This window comes from Rattus norvegicus, chromosome 6, assembly GCF_021556685.1.
Source record: "Rattus norvegicus strain SHRSP/BbbUtx chromosome 6, alternate assembly SHRSP_T2T, whole genome shotgun sequence".
In the NCBI taxonomy this organism is placed as follows: Eukaryota; Metazoa; Chordata; class Mammalia; order Rodentia; family Muridae; genus Rattus; species Rattus norvegicus.
Genome location: NC_141539.1, coordinates 118,857,835 through 118,878,380, shown reverse-complemented (window position 1 = coordinate 118,878,380; position 20,546 = coordinate 118,857,835). Strand labels below are relative to the sequence as shown.

At 35.6% G+C, this 20,546-nt stretch overlaps 1 long non-coding RNA gene across 1 annotated transcript in view; it reads left to right on the top strand.

Moving 5' to 3' along the window:
• The first annotated feature begins 20,414 nt into the window (after positions 1-20,414).
• Positions 20,415-20,546, top strand: part of LOC102556510 (uncharacterized) — a 33,618-nt gene continuing 33,486 nt past the window's right edge. The window contains exon 1 of the long non-coding RNA XR_015622513.1: positions 20,415-20,498. This is a non-coding gene — a long non-coding RNA (uncharacterized LOC102556510). The remainder of the gene's footprint in view (positions 20,499-20,546) is intronic.

The following is a 20,546-nucleotide window of genomic DNA, read 5'->3' as shown; positions in this document are numbered from 1 at the left end:
TTCTTAAATGAATGAAACAAAGAACAGAGAGTACTTTTCAATTTGGTTATGGCCACATATGAGGGCACCTTCTTAGCCTTGCCTTTCATACAAATGAAAATGTGTACAGCAGTAAACATGCATTCATGTTTATGTGTAATGATATCATGCACACACATGCAGATAAACGCATGGCCAGACCTTAACAAATGTTTAAATATTTCCCTTTACTTTCTAACCTGTCTTGGTTGTACTGTTCATAAATCAGTTGAGACTGAGCATTCCCTGATCAGTTTATCCCTAAATTTTGATCATTTGTGTTTTTTCATGGTCTCTGTTGCAAAGTAGGCTTCAGGATTAGAGGTGCCAATTAGACTTTGTATGTGGATATAAGGGTAAGAATTTATTTGACTATACTCTTATAGTCAGATATTTCACTGGTTTAGTATATGTGGACTAGTAAGCCTTATATCTAATTAGATGGCTTTTCCACATATATTCCTGAGATAGAACTATGACTATATATCCTTGAACATATCTCATTGTGCCAATTACTGCCTTGGTTCATATGCTTTACCTCTGGGAAGGATCATTGAATCTTTTTTTTCCTTTTTGCCAGTTGCATAACTTCTTATTATAGGATGAGAAGCATTCCTCAGAGAGTTCGCTGACTAAGAAAAACTTAGCTCTGACAGCTGATTGTTAGATTTTCACAAATTTTTGCAATTATAAATAGCCAAGGAGAGATTAAAAAAAACTATATGTCTAGAACGGTTAGAGGATAAGAATGCTGACAACATTTCACTCTTGCCGATGAATTTCCAAGTGAGCATTTTTAAGTTTTAAAGTCTGAATGTCTTCATAATACCAACTCAACTCACCTCTAAAAACTTCATCTTGTAGTTCAATCCCAGGACAATATCTCATAGCTCAGTTTTTAATGACAGCAGTATTTCATCAACATAGATGTTTCAATTTAGTTGCCCCAGAGAGATAGGATGTGCCATTTTTGCTGACTGGTTACATGATTTATTCCTTGAAAATAAATGCTTCGTTTCTTTTTCTTTTTTCTTTTTCTCCTTTTTCAAAAAATATTTTCATTGATGTGATTGGTATGTGAAACAGAAATCAGAGAGAGATAAATAAATAATATGATTTCTTTAATGGCTGATGTAGATCTAAACCAATTCATTTAACTCACTGATTTCCTTGTGTAAGAATATGAGATGACAATTATTTTTATCGTTTTTAAAAATAACCAATGCTTTCTGTGGAATTCACTCTAAATAGCTCATTGTAATGTGGGTGGATTTTCAACATTTCCTTCTATAAAATCTTGTACCAATTAATGTGTTCAGATGGTTTTGATTATGGCAGCTCTAATTAGACGGCATATTTAAATTAACTTTAAGTTTTGGCTTTTTTGTTTGGTTTTTGTTTTTGTTTCCTTTTTCCTCTATACTATCCTAGGTTTACTGATGATGTTCATCATTTTCCTTTAGGTTGTTAAAAATGATAGGATTTTATTGTTTTACATTTACAAAGGGCTCATTGTGTGTATTTCTATAGTTTTATATGCTACCCCTTTGGTACTCACTTTGGCTGCCACTATTCAACAATTGTTATACATTGTATTTTGTGAATACAAGAATATATACTTTTCTCTGCCATAATGATCACTTCCTACAGAAATACACCTGGTAGAGACATTGCTGGAACTTATGACAGTTATAGTTTTAATTGTGGGGGAATACCACCAAATGGACTGTTAATAACAATTACCAAAATAATTAATCCTATCAATGGAATTTAAAGACTATATTTTCCACTTCTAACCAAACATTTTTTTAAAAAAAATATTGGTTTCCCTGGCCTTTCCCCATCTCAAGTCTCTGGCACATACTAAAGATGCCCCGACCCATGAGCCAAGCACCCCCCCTCTTTGTCTCCCTCTTTCTCTCTCCCTCATTATGAGAAATATTCAACCACTCTTCCTTGGCCTTCCTTGTTATTGTGCTTCTTTGGGTTTTTCGATTATTGCATGATTATGCTATATCTTATGGCAAATATACATTTAGGGGTACATACCATGTATGTCTTTTTGGTTCTGGGTTGCCTCACTCGGGATGATATTTTCAGTTCCATCCATTTGCTTGCAAAATTTATGATTTCCTTGTTTTTAATTTCTGAGTAGTATTCCATTGTGTAAATATACCATATTTTAAAAAATCCAATCTTCAGTTGAAAGACACATGGGTTGTTTCTATTTCCTGGCTATTACCAATAAAACTGATAAGAACATATTTGAATATATAGCCCTGTGGGATGATAGAGCATGTTTTGAGAATATGCCCAGGCATGGTATAGATGAGTCTGGAATAAGAACTAATTCAATCTTCTGAGAAACTGTCAAATTGATTTCCAGGGTCTTTATACAAGTTTTCATTCTCACCAGCAGTGGGTGAGTACTCCCATTGGTCCACAATCTCGAAGGTGTGTGCTGTCCCTTGAATGTTTTTGATCTTATCCATTAGGGTAAGTGTATGGTGGAGACTTAGATTCATCTAGATTTCCATTTCCCTGATGACTAAGGACTGAACATTTCTTAGGTCCTTCTTGGCTTTTCAAGATTCCTCTGTTTAGAATTCACTGTTTAGCTCTGCAACCCAAGTTTTAATTGGGTTATTCAGATATTAGTCACTAACTTCTTGAGTTTGGTATATATTTTGGATAATACTTATTTTTTTGGATGAAGGGTTAGTGAAGACCTTTTTCCAATCTGTTCAGTTTCATGAAGTTCCGTTTACTAATACTTGGTCTTAGTGTCTGAACCATTGGTATTCTATTTAGCAATTTATCTCCTATACTGACAAATTTAAGGCTGTCTCCCTCTTTCTCTTCTACTAGATTAATTGTGTCTGGTTTTACTTTGATGTCTTTGATTCATTTGGACTTCTTTATTTCTCATTGTCTGGTTTTGGCTTCTTTTTCAAATCAACTGTCCATGTATGTGGGTTTATTTCTGAGTCTTTGATTAATTTTTCGCTCCATCTGCCTGTTTCTATACAAATACAATGCAGTTTCATTGCTAATGCTCTGTAGTGCAGCTTGAATTCAGGGACAGTGATATTTCCCGGAGTTATTTTATTGTTCAGGGTTATTTTAGCTATCCTGGATTTTTGTTTTTTTCCATATGAGGTAGAGAATAATTCTTTCAAGATCTTTGAAGAATTGTGTTGGAATTTTGATCGTGATTGCATTGACTTTGTAGATTGCTTTTGGAGGGAACACTATTTTTAGTATGTTAATCCTACCACTCAATGAACAAAGGTGTGCCTTCCATCTTCTGATATCTTCCTCAGTTTCTTATTTCAGAGATTTGAGTTTCTTGTCATAGAGGTCTTTCACATTTTTAGAGTTACATTAAGGTATTTTGTGTTATTTTAGTTACTGTGAAGGGCACTGTTTCCTTAAATTCTTTCTCAGCACCATTATCTACTGGGTAGTAGGAGGCTATTAATTTTGTTGAGTTAAATGGGTTAATTATATATACTCTCATATCATGTATGAATAATGATATTTTGTCTTCTACCATTACCATTTGCATACCCTTGTTCTCCATATTTGTCTTATTGCTCTAGCTAGAACTTCAAATAGAAGATATACTGGGAGATTGCACATGCTTGACTTGTCCATGATTTTAGTGGAAATGCTTTAAATTTCTCTTCATTTAATTGGATCCAGGCTATTTGGCTTGCTCTACATTGCCTTTTTTGTGTTTAGTTATGCTGCTTAATCCCTGCTCTCTGCAAGTCTGTTATCATGAAGAAGTGTTGGATTTTGGATTTTGTCAAATGCTTTTCCTGAACCGAGTGAGATTATCATGTATGTTTTTCTTCGTTCACTTTGTTTATATAGAGGATTACATGGATGGACTTTCTTATATTGAACAACTTATGGGATGAAACCACTTGATCATGGTGGATGGTGTCTGTAATGTGTTCTTGGATTCTGTTTGCAAGTATTTTATTGAGCAATTGCATCAGTATTCTTAAGAGACATTGGTTTGGAGTTCTCTTTCTTTGTTGAGTCTTTGTGTGGTTTAGGTATCAGATGACTGTGGCTTAATAGAATGGGTGTGCCAGTGATCTTTCTGTTTCTGTGTTGTTGAAAAGTTTGAGGAGTATTGGCATTAGCTCTTGTTTAAAACTTTGGTAGAATTCCACATTAAAGCCGTCTGGCCTAGAACTTTTTTTTTTTTTTTGACTGGGAGGATTTTAATGAAAGGTTCTATTTCCTTAGGGTTTATAGTATTATTCAGATAATTTACCTGATTTAGATTTAGCTATGGTAATTGATACATGCATTGCATTCCATTTAGACTTTCCAATTTTATGAAGTATAGGCATTTTGAAGTAAAGCATAATGATACATTGAATGCCCTCCATGTCCATGTTTATATCTCCCTTTTCATTTCTGATTTTGTTGATTTGGATAATTTCTCTCTGCCTTTTAGTTAGTTTCTCTAAGGATTTGTCTATCATGTTGAGTTTTTCAAAGAACCAGCTCTTGGTTTTATTGATTCTTTGATTGTTCTCTTTGTTTCTAATTGATTGGTTTCAACCCTGAGTTTAATTATTCACAGCCATTTATTCCTGTTACATATTTTGCTTCTCTTTCTTTCCCTTAAGCTTTCAGATGTACTTTTAATTCATCAGTGTGAGAACTCAACATTTTCTTTATGAGAGCCCTTAGTGCTATGAACTATTAGTACTGTGTTCATACACAATATTCCATAAGTTTGGGTATGTTGTATCCTTATTTTCATTAAATTTTAGATAGATTTTTAATATATTTCTTTTTGTTTCCCTAACCCAGTAATCCTACAGGAGAGGGTTTTTCAATTTCCATGAATATGTTGTTTCTGTTGTTGTTGAAGTCCAACTTTAATCCATGGTGATCTGATAAGATGCATGGGGTTATTTGAATTTACATATATCTATTGAAATTTCTTTGTGATCAATTATATGTTCAATTTTGTAGAAGGTTCTATGAAGGCAGAAGGAGGAAGTGTATTCATTGGTTTTTGGGAGAAATGTTCTATGTGTTAGATTCATTAGAATAATAGCCTCTGTTATTTTCTTTATTTCTCTGTTTAATATCTGTCTTAATGATGTGTCCATTGGCGATAGTGTATGACAGTGTAGTGTTGATGTCTCCTACTATTCATGTGTGGGGGTATGATTCAAAATTTAAGCTTTAGTATTGTTTACTGTATAAATGTGGGTGCCCTTGCATTTCAGTCATATTCAGAATTGAGATGTCCTCCTGTTGGACTTTTCCTTTAATGAGTAAGAAGTACCCTTCCCTGTCTCATTTGATTATTTTCAGTTGAAAGTTTATTTTACTAGATATCAAAATGATTAATGCAGCTTGTTTCTTGGGTCCATTTAATTGAAAAGATTTTTCCAGTCCTTTATACTGTGATAATGACTATCTTTGATGAAGAGTTGTATTTCTTTTACACAGCAGAATGATGGATTCTGTTTATGCATTCATTCTGTTAGCCTTTTTACTGTGGAATTGAGTCCATTGATATTAAGAGATATTAATGACCCATGATTGTTACTTCCTGTTATTTTTTAGTTGGTGTTGGTCATGTGTGTGTGTGTGTGTGTGTGTGTGTGTGTGTGTTTCTCTACTATTGGTTTTAACTGTGCTCCAAAATTATTTTTTTGTGTGTGTTTTCTTGAGTGTAGTTACCCTCATTAGGGTGGAATTTTCATTTTAATACCCTCTGTAGGGATGGGTTAGTGGACAGGTACTGTTTGAATTTGGCTTTTACTTTTAATAGCTTGTTTTCTCCATCGATGCTGATTGAAAGTTTTGCTGGTTATAGTAGTCTGTGTTGACATCCGAGGTCTGTTAGTGTCTGCATGACTTCAGCCCCGGGCCTTTTATCTTTTACATTCTAAGATTAGAAATCAGTATATGGGGTTCCTAGTCCCTTCAGCTCCTTCAGTCCTTTCTTATACTCCTCCAATGTGGACCCTGTTCTCAGGTGGATGGGTGGGAGAACACCCTCATAGAAGGGGGAGAGAGGATTGGATAGGGCATGTATGGACAGGAAACTGAGAAATGAGATAACATTTGAAATGTAAATAAATTAAAAAATCAAATAGAAAAGAAAGAAAAAAATCATGTATAATTCTGATAGATCTGCCTTTACATGTTATTTTGCATTTTCCCTTACCACATTTAAATTCTTTTGTTTTGTTTTGTATATTTGATGTTTTGGTTATTGTGTTGGGAGGATTTTCCTTTATTGTCTAATCTATTTGGTGTTCTGTAAGCTTCATCTAAATTTATAGGCATTTCTTTGTTTAGGTTGGGGAAATTTTCTTCAATGATTTCGCTGAAAATGTTTTCTGGCTTTTGAACTGGAAAATCCTCCCCTTCCTCCTCCTCCTCCTGCTTCTCTTCTTCCTCCTCCTCCTCCTCCTCCTCCTCCTCCTCCTCCTCCTTCTTTCCTTTTTCCTATTATTTTTTTAGGTTAGATCTTTTCATAGCATCCCAAATTTCCTAGATGTTTTATGTCATGAACTTTTTGATTTTTCATTTTCTTTGATTGATATTTGATTTATTCTATTGTATCTTCTCCACCATAGACTCTCTCTCTTCCATTACCGTATGCTGTTGTTGACGTTTATATCTGTAGTTCCTGTTCACTTTCCTAGGTGTTTTATCTCCAGGATCGCTTCTGTTTTGTTTTCTTTATGGCTTTCATTTCCATTTTCAGATTTTGGACAGTTTATTCATATCCTTCACCTCTCTGGTTGTACTTTTCTCTCTTTCTTTATATGTATCTGCTCCCTTTTTAAATGCCTCTACCTGGTTGACTGGTTCTCGGGTTATTTTCTTAAAGGATTCATTCCTGTCCTCTTTAAAGACCTATATGATCTGGGTAAGTCAATTTTCAATTAGAAGACAATCTAGTAGGTTTGTTTGTTTGTTTTGCTTTGTTTCATTTTTCAGAGACCTGAGTCTTTTCCTCTGTGCTTCACTCTTCACATCATTCCTCACTGGTTCTATGGCCACGTCTATAAATGTTTTGATGACTGTGGGCTATATTTATGTGTTATACCTGTCGGATATCCTTGGCTCCACGTAGTTTTCTGCACTTATTATTTACAATGAAAAGAGAATTTCAAGTGGAAATCTCAAATTTGATTAATTTTATCTACAGTAATCCATCTTATACATACATGTAATACATGGATATTGAAATAAAAGAACAGTTCGTATCTATATTTCAGTGCCTTCCATCATATCAACATACAAGTCCAAATATTAATTATTCATGTTGATTTATATTTTAAAAGCTTTAAAAGCTGTTCTTTATCCTATGTACAACAAATTTTTTCACGTACAATATAACTGACTCTATGTATGACATCAGTATCTAGATAAATATGTAAATTTACTTTAACAGCATTCTTGATCTAATGCTAATCATACTGCTGAAGTTCACTTTGTGTGTTAAATTATTTATGATGCATTATTGATAATTATTAGTCTCCTAGTAATTAATAATTTTACTTTTATTTCATATCATCATCAATAAATTTATTTTATCATTGCCACTAACATCATGAAGAATTCTGATCTAGTTTGACAACACTTTGCTATTATGAAAGTTTACTTCCATAGCACTGAACAGTTTTCCTTTATTCTATCTTTTCTGATTTAAATTATAATTCTATTCACTTCTCTATTAAATTGCTTCTTCCTTGTACTATGTATTCCACCTGGTCAATTTTGAATTTCATAGCTCAGATTTCTAGTATCACAGGTTGTTATCTCCAAATCATTTGCTTGAACAGAATTTTCTTTCACATGCACAACAATATGCTCAATTGTTTCCAGATGATTTTAGATGAATATCAATAAATAACACAAACTCAACATCTGTATTAATAAACTTACAGTCTGTCAATGACAATGTTAACAAAATACGACATCTTAGTACAAGTTTTTTCTCCTTTTCCTTCATCATTCATATCCATGGAGACTCAAGAACTGACATTTAGAATGTAATTAGGTCTTTTACAACTGTTCTATTCATTTTTATTGCACTCACTTATGGCTTAATTATACCTTTTTAATACAATTTTTATTTTCTAAAAACACACGTTTGTGGATTATTACTTAGTAAAACAAATTGGTACACATAGACATTAGGATTTTATTTGGACACAAAGACAATGAAAGCTCAGGAAATGAATGGAATTTTAGAATATATTAACTGGGGTAACCCATACACAAGTATGTTTTGAGGTATTGTGAGGTAACACATATTTTCTATTGTATGTAAATCCTAGTATTTAATTTTATTATTACAATATGTGCAGCTATGAGGGAACTAAGTCTGACTGTATACAGTTAAGGAATGAGAACATGGTACCTAGGGCGGGGAGGGGGGGATACCTTAAATGACGGCAAGATTAAAATAGAGTGCTTGAGTTACAAACATTGGAGGAGGAACACTGGCAGTAGGTAAGTTATGTAGGGATTTTAGAAAATGTTGTGGGGTGGGGTATTAGTGTTTGGGTGAGGGTCGAGCAAAGCTGAGGATGAATGGCAAATCCTTGAGGGATCCTGAAAAAAAATGGTAAGCTAATATAAATAAAATCCACAGGGAGAAAAGGAAGTTTGAAAGGATGCATCCTCTATGAATAAATAAAACTCTTCCCAGAAATTATAGGCGAGTTAATGAATACTTTCCAGCAACTTGAATTGGATACCCTGAAACTCCCATGACAGGAGATGCTATAGATTTCAGACGCAGACTCAATGACTTCATCAGTGAAGATATCAAAACGTTTAATCATGGAACATAAAGGAAACAAGCTGGCATTGGACTGGAAGACGCTGGGACAGAGTAGTTAACCTGTAGATCCTCTGAATAACACCCAAAACATGAAAGACATGCCTAGACTTGTAAATGGTAAGCATATTAATGTATTAACAAGTACATTTTCACAGGAAGATGGACTCCATATGTGAATACTATAAAGGAAGTCAAAACTCCTTGGTTTCTTTTTTCAATAGAAACCAAAGAGAGGCATATGGGAAGTTATGGAAAAAAAAAGAAAGTGAAATGGTGCAATTACATATAACCTGAAAAGCAAAGCATGTAAGAACCACCATGGTTGGGGAAGATACGTCATATGTTACTGCTGCCTTAATCTTGAAAATAGAAGCACTTTTGGACGTGGGTGATTTTAAGTTTAGATGCTTATTACATGTCACAGAGGTACGAGTAAGTTGCATTTGAGATCTCAGCCATAAGTACTCCATCTATACTACTAGCTCTGACAAGTTCACAGAACTTCACAGAATCACAGAAAGAGGATGTATAGAATGTAGACAGCTTCGGGTGGAAAACAGAAGTGGCATGAAATAACGACTTTCCAGCGCAGCATGGTGATGGGCTCTTAAATGTTCAACAACTAAAACTGTCTATATAAAGTCTCCATCTGATTGAAGACAGAGAGCGCCTATCCTGAAAGGGAATTCATGAGTCTTTTGCCTTCTCTCTGCAATTATACATAGTCAATGTTTGCTAGAGTGTGAAGAGACATTCTCTTTAGTAGTATAGCCACTGGTAAGGAAGCCATGCTCTTTATTATCATTATTAATTATTTTATTTATTTCCATTCCAAATGTTGCCCTGTTCCTGGTCTTCCCTCCATGAGTTCTTCATCCTATTCGCCTGCGTCTTTGCTTCAGAGAGGGTGCTTCACCACCCAACCACCCGCTCCCACTTCACCCAAGTAGCATTGCTCTTCCCTGGAACATTGTTTCTACAGAGTTAAGCACATACTTTCCCACTGAAGTCAGAAAAGATAGTCCCCTGCTACATATGTAGCCTCCAGTAGATAGACACTGCCCCCAATTGAGGCATAGACACAAGCATGGGACTGACCTAGGCTTTCACACATTTGTAACAGATCTGCAGCTTGGAATTCATGTGGGCCTCCTAAAAACTGGAGCAGGTCCTTGCCTTTGTACCCCTTTCTCCTAGGTGGGTTCCCTTGTCTAGGGTCAATAGGAGAAGTGCAACTTGATATGTTTTGATGTGTTGAGATCCATTGGCGTACTCCCCTTCCTGAAAGAAAAAGGGAGAGGGGGAGTGGGGAGAGGAAAGGGGGTGAAAGGGATGGTCTAGGAGGAGAAGAGGAAGAAACCTGGATCAGAACATAAAGATACTTTATAAGTTAATTTTGAAAACTTAAAAATAGAACAAGTTCAATAACTCTAGAAAATACACTAAAATTATATATGCTTTTCTTTGTGAAAAGGGAAAAGAATTTACCACAAGGAAAGCAAATCAAAGCATCTATTTTTGTAAAGAAAATAAAGTCTGATATATATATATATATATATATATGTACAAATCAATTATTGAAACACAAGTCACTTATCTCAACATACATATAATATTCAGGATAATCACCATATGAATTGATTGATATTGAATCTGTGCATAAATGTATTTTAAATAATGTACAGCAGAAGGGAACCTGAGAAGAAATGCGTAACTCTTCATTTGCTATTTTGTAAAGGACATTAAGGTAGTAATACTGTGTTATTAATACTGAGCCCCTTGTTTGTTTGTCATACTAGAATTCTATGACGTCTTATAGGCATACTAGTGATTCATTGAACATACTTATTTACGACAAGGATAATTGTGGGTTTTTTTGTCATTTAAGTAACCATGCTTTTACAAGCTATATCTTTGTTTAGACCTGAAACTAGTTCTTTTCTTTGCAAACTTTTTCTTTTAGATTATAGGTTAATTTATAGTTAACAAATGCTTCCTACTAACAATTTGGGGATTTTGTACTGCTTCTTCACTGTTTATAATACATAAATCTTAGTTCTCAAAGAAATCCTAAATTGGGAAGAATATTGAAAGAGTTCTGTGCAAACCTATTACATGAAAACCATGTCACAGTATGTATCACAGCTTGGTAATTTAAGAGCACAGTGCTAGGAATGGCATGGTTTTTAGAGGGCATGGCCCAGTAGATCCCAAACTTACAAGCTAATCTCAGTTTTCTGGTTGCCATTCAGAAATTGATAAGACCCTATTAATGAAGGTATCAAGTATTTAAGTCACAGAGTATGGAGATATCAAGATGGTACTGACTTGAGTACATTATTTGTACTGGTGAGTTTTCATAATACTGGAATGTGTTATTCATGCTACTGGAGGAATAACCATAATTCTTAAGCCATATGGGAACCCTAAAAATTGCTATTATAACTGGTCTGACAGGACAATAGTGGCATGGATATTGTACAAAGAAACAACTACTGTCTCATTTAATTGACAACCTTCTCAACATGGCTAAACTCACACCTGGGTCTATAAACTACGGCTGGGATGTTATAAGTAGGGCAGAAGTTAATTCTATTATTCTGTTAAATGTACATACGCATTGGTTAATATAGCTCTCAGTTCTCATCAGGGAAGCTTTCATTTGTAGTAGACGATGATTAACAGAGACCCACAACTAGCCAAGGTGCAGAGGAAGAGTCTGACATGTTCAGCCATAAGTGAGACATTTACCCCATACTTACTCCTTCTATTTTCAGGGATAAGAGGGAAGAGAGAAGAGAAAGATTAAAATAGACAGAGGTGTTGATGAATACTAAGTAACTGTGCCCTTCAGACAGAACAGGATAGTTACACATGCAAACTTTCTCCAAGGATAACTTTTTGCACAAACCAGAGTAAATATCATAATGGAGACAGGAAGTAGATATGAAATCCCATCGCTAGCTATAAAAATATTGATAATTGATAACTCCTGGCACAGGAGGAGTAAGTATTAAGAATGTTGCTTCTGATGAGCCAACCATACTACAGCCAAAGGCTGTACCCCCCAAAAAATAATCAATAAAACTAATTGGACTTGACAGTTCAACAACAACAACACAAAAATGTAGAGGACACAAAGGTAGATGAATAAAGGCATGGGTAGGAGTTAGGAGAGGGATAACTATGACCAAAAAACAGCATCCAAAGATCTTGAAGAAATAATGATGGTGATGATGATGATGATGATGATGAAGATGATGATGATGACGTTGATGATGCCGTCTACGACGGCTATGATGATGATGATAAGCCAGAATAGCTGTTACAGTTTTTATCCACTCAGTCTTCTGTACCCAATGGATAATATATTTACCAATCTGGTTTTTTCTCACCAAAAGTTCATTATTGTCTTCAACTTAAGGCAAATATAACATGTTTTAGGGGACTTTGAAACATTTAAAAGTCACTATTTGTTTCACCTGATACAGACCATGAAAAATCAGGGAACTGTGGGACTGGAGGGATGGCTGAGCAGTTAAGAGTGCCTGCTGCTCTTGTAATGCCTAACTCACTTCAGCCTATAACTCTAACACCAGGAGTTCTAACACTCTCTGCTGGACCCCATAGGCATCTGCATATAGGTTTATTCACTTCTACATATAGGCATGCACATACATATAATTTAAAAAACAAAAAGTATGTTAAAAATATAAGAAACTAGACAAATTTAACCCTAACCCAACACTGGACTTTTACCACTGGCAAGTAACAAGATTGAAAGACATTAATTATTTTATTAAATTTAATAATAATAATAATAAGAAGATTTAGTATTGAAAAGAATTTGAGATCGAAAATTATTAAGCAAACCAAAATTAATGTGCAAACATAATAAATTGGCTATATACAAAACTGGCCATTACTCTAAATTAAAAACAAAAAAATTTAAAAATGCAATAACTCTTTTAGCTATATAAGAAGTATGAATATCATTGTGGATCAAACACTAATCATTAAAATGTAATTTTTCTATTTATTTCACACTTTTTAATTACTAAATGATAAAGAGTATCCAAAGATACCCTATAATTTTTGTATTAAGAGGTTCTTCTGTGTTTATTTCCACACATCATATACATTATACCTTAAAGTACTCAATAATGTTGTTACTAATATTATGAAGAAACACAGATGAAAAGTATGGAAGATAATTTAAAAATTAAAAATAATTAAAAAAAAGTCTGTGGCCTAAAATCATTGAGACAAAACAACAGAGATTGAATAATGTAAGATTTGTCGTAAACTTATGCCCATCCAGTATATGAAAATTCTTGGGGAAAAATATTGGAAACTTATTGCTGGAAGAATGAGACACTAAGAATCACTGTAGTGTGTTTGGTGAGATGGCTCAGGGTTGGAGAGTTGGTCCAATTTTCCCATAGCATATAAAGTTTTCTAGCAGCCCTATGTGGCAAACTACACATAGATGTAGCTATTTGACACCTTCTTCTGTCCTCCATAGACAACTCCACTTGTACACACACACATACACACACACACACACACACACACACACACACACACACACACACACTACTCTTTATCTTTTTTTTCTAGTTGATCCTTGTATGATATTCTCTCTCACTCGAGCATTTTAATACTGACTTCACAGCACCCACGTCTAATGCTTAAATCAAGAGAGAACCAAATTATGATGCGGGCCTTTAAGTGCTTTAAGTGAACAGTTATCCACCACTGGATACGAGAAAGGATAAAACTTCTCAGTTTTTAAAGAGGAGTCACCAGTAACATTGTGTTTCTGTTGCTATAGATAGCCTCTGGATTTCATCTAAGCTTCCTTTAATTATTCCACATGTACTACCAGTTTATACTGAACTGTACATTTTAAAACAATGTAAATCATCACTTAGTTGTCAGAAAATTCAATACTCTGCTTTCCCTTCAATTTTATATTAGGTTTTCTTAAGAAAAGCATGTCGATACCCTTGACTGACAGCTGATAAATCCCCAAACCAGCTCTATGGATTAGCACTGGTTCTTGCATATAAGCACTCTAAATTTGAGTTGGGATAACTTTATGAACACTGACTCATACATGTCAATGAGTTTCATTTCTTCTGTCTCCTTAATTGCTTGTATATTACCCAGTCAATTGTTCTCATTATGTGACATGGTAATAAAGATTTTTATCCTGTTATTCACTGATTATTCTTTTCTTTATACCAATTTTTTCACCTAATATCCTATGTCTTTGAGACATAGGAAGTTAATAATGCATCCACCGTAATCAGAATCATCGTCAATATTCTGCTCAATAAATATGTTTTAGATCCTCTTGTTTCTTTTTACTTTTAAAAATATTATGATATTTTCAGCATTTCTATTGTTCACATGGGCAGAGTTAGAAAAAAAAGGAAAGTGGAATATTACAGCATCTAATGCTTTGGAAAAGTTTGAATAAGAATACTGAATACGAAATGCTTAAAGAAATCTGTCTTCATTTGCTTTGCCTCACATCAAATGCTAATGCAGTGCATTTTTCTAGAGTATAAACTGATCAAACATTCAATGTATGGCTGTGGTTAATAATAAGAACTAAAAAGTGGATAAATTACATATTTTTTCCTTCCCTTTTTAAATCTCTTTTGACTGTAACTTGTACTATTCTTCCAAATGAACCTTTCATAGCACGTGAAAAATTATGAGCACTGTATTTGACAAGAAATTAAATTTTATTTTCAAAGAGGCTTATTTTATTCAACAGCTCTTTTCAAGTCATGGTTATTGACCAAGTGGACTGTGCCACCAGACAGAAGAACTTTTAAGGCTGAATGAGCTCAAACCCCGTGAAACTGAAAGTTGAAAACAGGAGTAGGGGCAGTTCCTTGTCAAGCTCTACCTGCCATGGAAGAGGTAACCATGACTCTCCACTGAGAAGACCATGGCAATCAGTAATATAGTATAAAAACTTGAGAGTCTCCATGCTCATGGGTATCTCTAATTATCCAACCAATGAGCTTCCCTTCCTGGGCATTCCTTACTGCAAATGTTATTTAATCCCTGTTTCATCCTGAGTGAGGTGTATGCATTCATATTGGCCATCAGAGAAAGCAGTTTACACAAGAACAGACCATCAGAGGGGGAGGCATTAGTCTTAAAGAGTCAAGATTACAATCTCTCAGGGAAGGCCTTCTCTTTTTCAGCCCCTCTGTACTCTCACACTCTCTGAGTATCAAACAGGTTTCTTCTCCTGGGCTCTGTCTTCCTCTCCCTGCCTGGCACCTGGATGCTAATAGGGGAAGCATGGATGATGCACCCAGGTCCCAGCTCATAGTGATATGCCAGAGCGCTAGGGTACACAGGAGACTGGGAACCAGCAATTGTCCCAGACCCCACAGTTTACCACCTGATTAAACACAAACTGAAGACCCACATTCCAGACTGTGCTATGCCTCTCCTGAACAACATGGTGGCAGTGCTCTGGGCACCCAAGTAGCAAGGCAGATATAGCCTGCCACATGCTGAAATATGCTTAATTATTGTTTTGCTTTGTTTTTGTTTTTGTGTTTTTGAGATAGTCTTTCTATGCATCCCTTGCTGTCCTGTAATTCTTCCTGTAGAGTAGACTAGTCATGACCTCACAAAGATTGGTCTGCCTTGGATCCCCAAGTACTGAGATTAAAGACAAGCAGCGCCACCGGTCAAATATGTCTAATTCTTTGAGAAGCACAATGCTGACTTAAATAATAATATTAACAGCTCACATTTATTTGGCATCTAATATTAAACGTATTAAATGACATAAATTATATTTATTTGATATCATTGTTGCTCTAAGATAAGGCCTTTTATTAAATTATTTTATGAACTTTATAGCTGAGATTGGGGGAATTTCAGTTTTATTAAGAGTAACCATAGTGCCAAATACAGTCTTTTTTGAGGAAGAAATATTGTAAAATCAGAGGTAAAATTTTTAAGATGTTAAGTCCCTATCTAACTGTTAATTTGCCAGGCTTTTGGGGCTTGGGTACATTGTTTGTAACAAAAGACATTTATTAGAAGCTTCTGAGGTGCCCATTTCAGTACAGCGAAGCACCTTTGTATTTCATTAGGTGACCATATAAGGAAAAACACTTCGTTCTACAGAATATTAGTAGGAATTATTGCCTATGGTCAAAGAGAAATGATCCCAAGAACACAGCATGACTTAAACATGTAAAGAAATGGTATTTTTACAGAATCAGTTTTAAGAGGTTAAAGCACAAATACATATATTTATTTCAAGAAAATGAATAAAGTAAACTTTCTGGAATCGTGATATCTTTCCATGTTAATAAAATTATCTGAGTAAAGGAGGTAAGGAAAGAACGTATTGCCCAACAGAAAGCCTGTGTTATCATGGTACCTAGTAACAATTCGAAATTTCACTTCTAATGTTAGGAGGCAAGGACAATTACTCTCACAACCTCTGTTCAAAATCATACAGGAACCAAAATCAACAGCACTTAAACTAGAGAAGGCAACATGCTTAGTTCATTCTAGTGTCTTCTATAGGGCTGGATTACTAGAAAGATATTATTTAAATTTTGTTTGTCATAGAAGATTTTGATTTCTTTATCTATGATAAGTGAAAGTTTTGCTGGGTATAATAACCTGGGGTGGCACTTGTTTTCTCTTGGGGTCTAGATGACTTCTGTCTAAGATTGTCTGGCTTTTACTGTCTCTGTTGAGAAGTCTGGTGTAATTCTGATAGATCTACATTTACATGATCTCTTTCCTAAGTTGATCATCTTCAGGGTCTCCTCCCTTTATATTTTCTTTATTATTTCTATTGCCATTTTTAGTTTTTGGATCGTTTTGTTCAATTTCTCACCTGCTTGATTGTATTTTCCTATATTACTTTAAGAGATTAATTTGATTCTCCTGTCTCCCTGTGTTGTCCAGTATTTCTTTAAAGGAGCTATTTATATCCTCTTTAAAGGCCTCCATCATCTACATGAGATGATGTTTTAGATCATTATCTTGCTTTTCGTGCATTGTAAGGTAGCTGTGTTGGGAGAACTGGGTGGGGAGGGTGCCAAATTGCATTGGGTTATATTGGTTATGATTTTCTGTTTGCCCCTGGCTGTGTGGTATTAACTACCCAGGGTGTCTCTGACTGGACCCACTCTTAGTGGAGGCAGGCAGATCTCTGTGACCTGAGTATCCTTGGAGGCAGGAGTATTTTCTTTGATTCCTGTGAGCTTCCTGTGTCTCTGGTTAGAGCAGGCCTTCTGTGTTTTGGGTTAATGTGGTCCTCCTGTGCCCTTGGTTACTGAGGACCTCCTGGAGGGCTCGCAGGATGTAATGTTTGGGTGTTCTCTACCTGCTTGGTAGAGAAGTGGGGCTGAAAGGAGGTGGAGCTAGGGGTTGAGAGTAGGGGTAATTCCTGCGCATTTTAGCCTATGTGTTTGTCCTAGCTAGTGTGGGTATTAGGGTGAAATTCTCACCTGTGTTTTTGGTTACTGCAGACCTCCTAGGAAACAGGCAGGCTTCAGGGTTTGGGTGGGTATTGGCCAGAGTGTTGTTCTTAAAATCATGTCATTCCAAATGTCATATCCATCAAAGGAAATGAAAATAACTCTTTCCTACCCAGTAGAGTTAATAGTGAAGCACTTCAGAACACAAGTGACATTTTTCTCTCCAGATCTCATAGCAGAATAACACTTGGTGTACAGTTGTTGCTACTACTGTACATTGCGTTTGTAAAGCTATGCATCTAATACAAATAAATTAAGTGTCAGAAAGTACCACTGTTTGAAATCTTGTTAAAATATAACTTTTCCTAGAAACCATTAGATTTGCATACTTTAAAGACAAAATTGCTTGTTTTCAATTATTTTCACTGTCTGTCAGATATAATTAAATGAGAACATACTGTCTTAAAGCTGCTAGAATATTGGGACAAAATTATCACAACTTGGCAGATTTTAAAATGTTTTTGTATTACTTATATGAACGGAAAATGTATACTTGTTAATGGTTTATGATGTGGTGTTTTATAATATTCTTTTTATTTGCTCAGTAGCCTATGTTTAAAAAATGTCCTTTACAATTATGGCATGGAAAGATAAGTTTATGCTTTTATAATTTCATGGGAAATCCATATTTGTTTCTAATTGTTTATAATGTGAGTTTTGGTAATAGTATACTAAGAATATTTGTTTAGAAAACAAATTATTATAACAGTAAGATGATTACTTGTAGTTTTGTCTGTGGATAAAGACTGAAGGGAAATAAAAAAAGACAAGAGAATTTTCAAAAAGAAAAAATAAAATATTCTGTGTCGAAACTGATGTACCTTCTTCCATAAAATCAAGGATGTCATTGGATTCTGATAAGTTAAAGTCAACATAACCTCTTTTCTATGTATCACCATTGTCAGGTCCATTGCTTGTGTTGTCACTCCTGATGGTTTTTAGTAAATACTATTTATACAGAGAAGAAAGACCATGGTAGAAACATGTGACTGCCTGAACACTGATGTGTTTTCAATGGTCATGTTTTTGTAGCTCTCTGCCACTGACTTTTCACCTCTTTGAGACAATTTACAAGCAATTGAATACCCTCCACTCCTAGTTTTTCCCAAAATATATCCAGACATCAAGCCCTATATAGTATTGACTTTCTAATTGCAGTTGAAGGAAGCCAAGATTGGAGATCCTTATCCCAGGTGTGGATCTGAGATTTGAGTCCAACATGGATAATTTCATACACACACACACACACACACACACACACACACACACACACACACACACACCGCGATTTATTTTAAGCGACTTAATTGATAATTGTAATTTTCCCATTAGAGATAGGAAACAAAATCCTTGATATAAACTCAATTGCTCTATTGTCACCTTCAAAGATTCATTTAACTCCGTTTTGAAAAATATATCAAATACGCATTAAACCAAGAGAAAATCAAGTAATAAAAGTAATAGGCATATTTTATTCACTAAAGATAAAGACACTTTGAGATTTTGAATGAATTTCTATGCTCAACATGTCAGGATAACACACAGCCCGTTAAAGACTTTGCTTATTGTAAGTTAGGAGTTAACATTTTGAAATAGAAAATGTGAATCCATGTTTGTTTTCTTAGAACATCACGGTTTTAGGAACAATTTTTATGCAGAGTAATTTTTAAAAAATGGTAACAAGTTCAAAAAAGCATAGTTTTAATTACATTCTCTCATGAAAATACACAGAAGACAACACTAGGAAAGAAAGCCTTTAAAAAGAGGCAATGTATCAAGGGAAATGGCAGTTTGGTAAAAATGGAACTTGAAGAGCAGATTTAAGGGAAAGCAATGGAAATTATTTAAGATGCATGGGCAAGCATCCGGATTTTTTGTGAGACCCTGTAAGAGGACAAACTAAGAATGAAGATGTAACACATTGTTTCAAATAGAAACAAAATTATATCAAACCAAAACTCTGTGTTGCTTCATACCCATGGTACTGTAAATGTGCTGTAGTAAACTGAGTAGATAGATTTTAAGTTTTTGTTTGTTCTTTGTGAATTTTACACCATGTACCCCATTCCTACTCTTCACCCCTCCCCTTTACCTGCTCTTCACCCTTGCAACTTAAGCACAACAGAGGAAAGAAAAAGAATGTGTTAGGTGTAGTGTACTATAATGTATCCCACAGAATACCCTTTCTATCACACTTCTTTGCTTGTAAATGTTCCTTGCAATGATTTATTGGTCTGGTATGAGGCCTCTGCCTTCTGCTACTCTAACAGTACTGGAACTTCAATGGGATTCACCTGAGATGGGATTCTCCCATGTTATGGTGAGCCTGTAGTTTTGGACCTGTAGGACTGGGCCCTTCAAAACTGGGTAGGCCAATTGAAAGCCTTGGATCTTCATCTGAGAAGTATCAGATGTAGTCAGCCCACATGATACCTCACATCTTTTGGAATGCTCAACATCAACCCCTATAACCAGGGTCAACTCTACCCAGCTCTTCCACATGCAGTAGTGAGGGACAAAGGAAGAGGTACGGACATCTCTTCCTTTTTCCATGCCTTAGTCCTGCAGACAAGAGGCAGGGCCAGTTCTCCTGTGCTTATGCTTTAGGGATCAGCGTTCCCCACATCTAGCATTAGCTCATGCTGCCCATGCACGTTGCAGGGTATGCTCTCTTGAGTACTGAAGCAGGGGAGGGGTACAGCTGGCTCTATTGTTCTGATTAGATTGGGCTAGCTCTCACGCCCACTGTAGGTGGCAAGGGGTGGCAGAGCATCTTTCCCTCGCCCATGTCACTGTGTGGCAGACAAGTGACAGGACTGCTTCCATGCTCACAACCTATAGGTCAGATTACCTGTGTCCCAGTCAGCGAAGTCAGCTCTATGATGCTGCAAAGGCAAGGTGAAGGGCTGCTCTCCTGAGTGGTGCAGCTGGTGAAGGCAGTGACAGTTCTCCTGCTCTTATGACCTCACAGTCAGGTCTTCCATCTGCCATAGGTGATGAAGGGAAGACCCCTGATGTTGCAGGGCCCCACACCCAGGCCAGGACTGCACCATGATCCCAGGAGGCATCACATCATGGCTCATCAGGTTATTACTACCCCAAGTCTTTAGTTCTGCCTTTCTTTATTGGGCCCA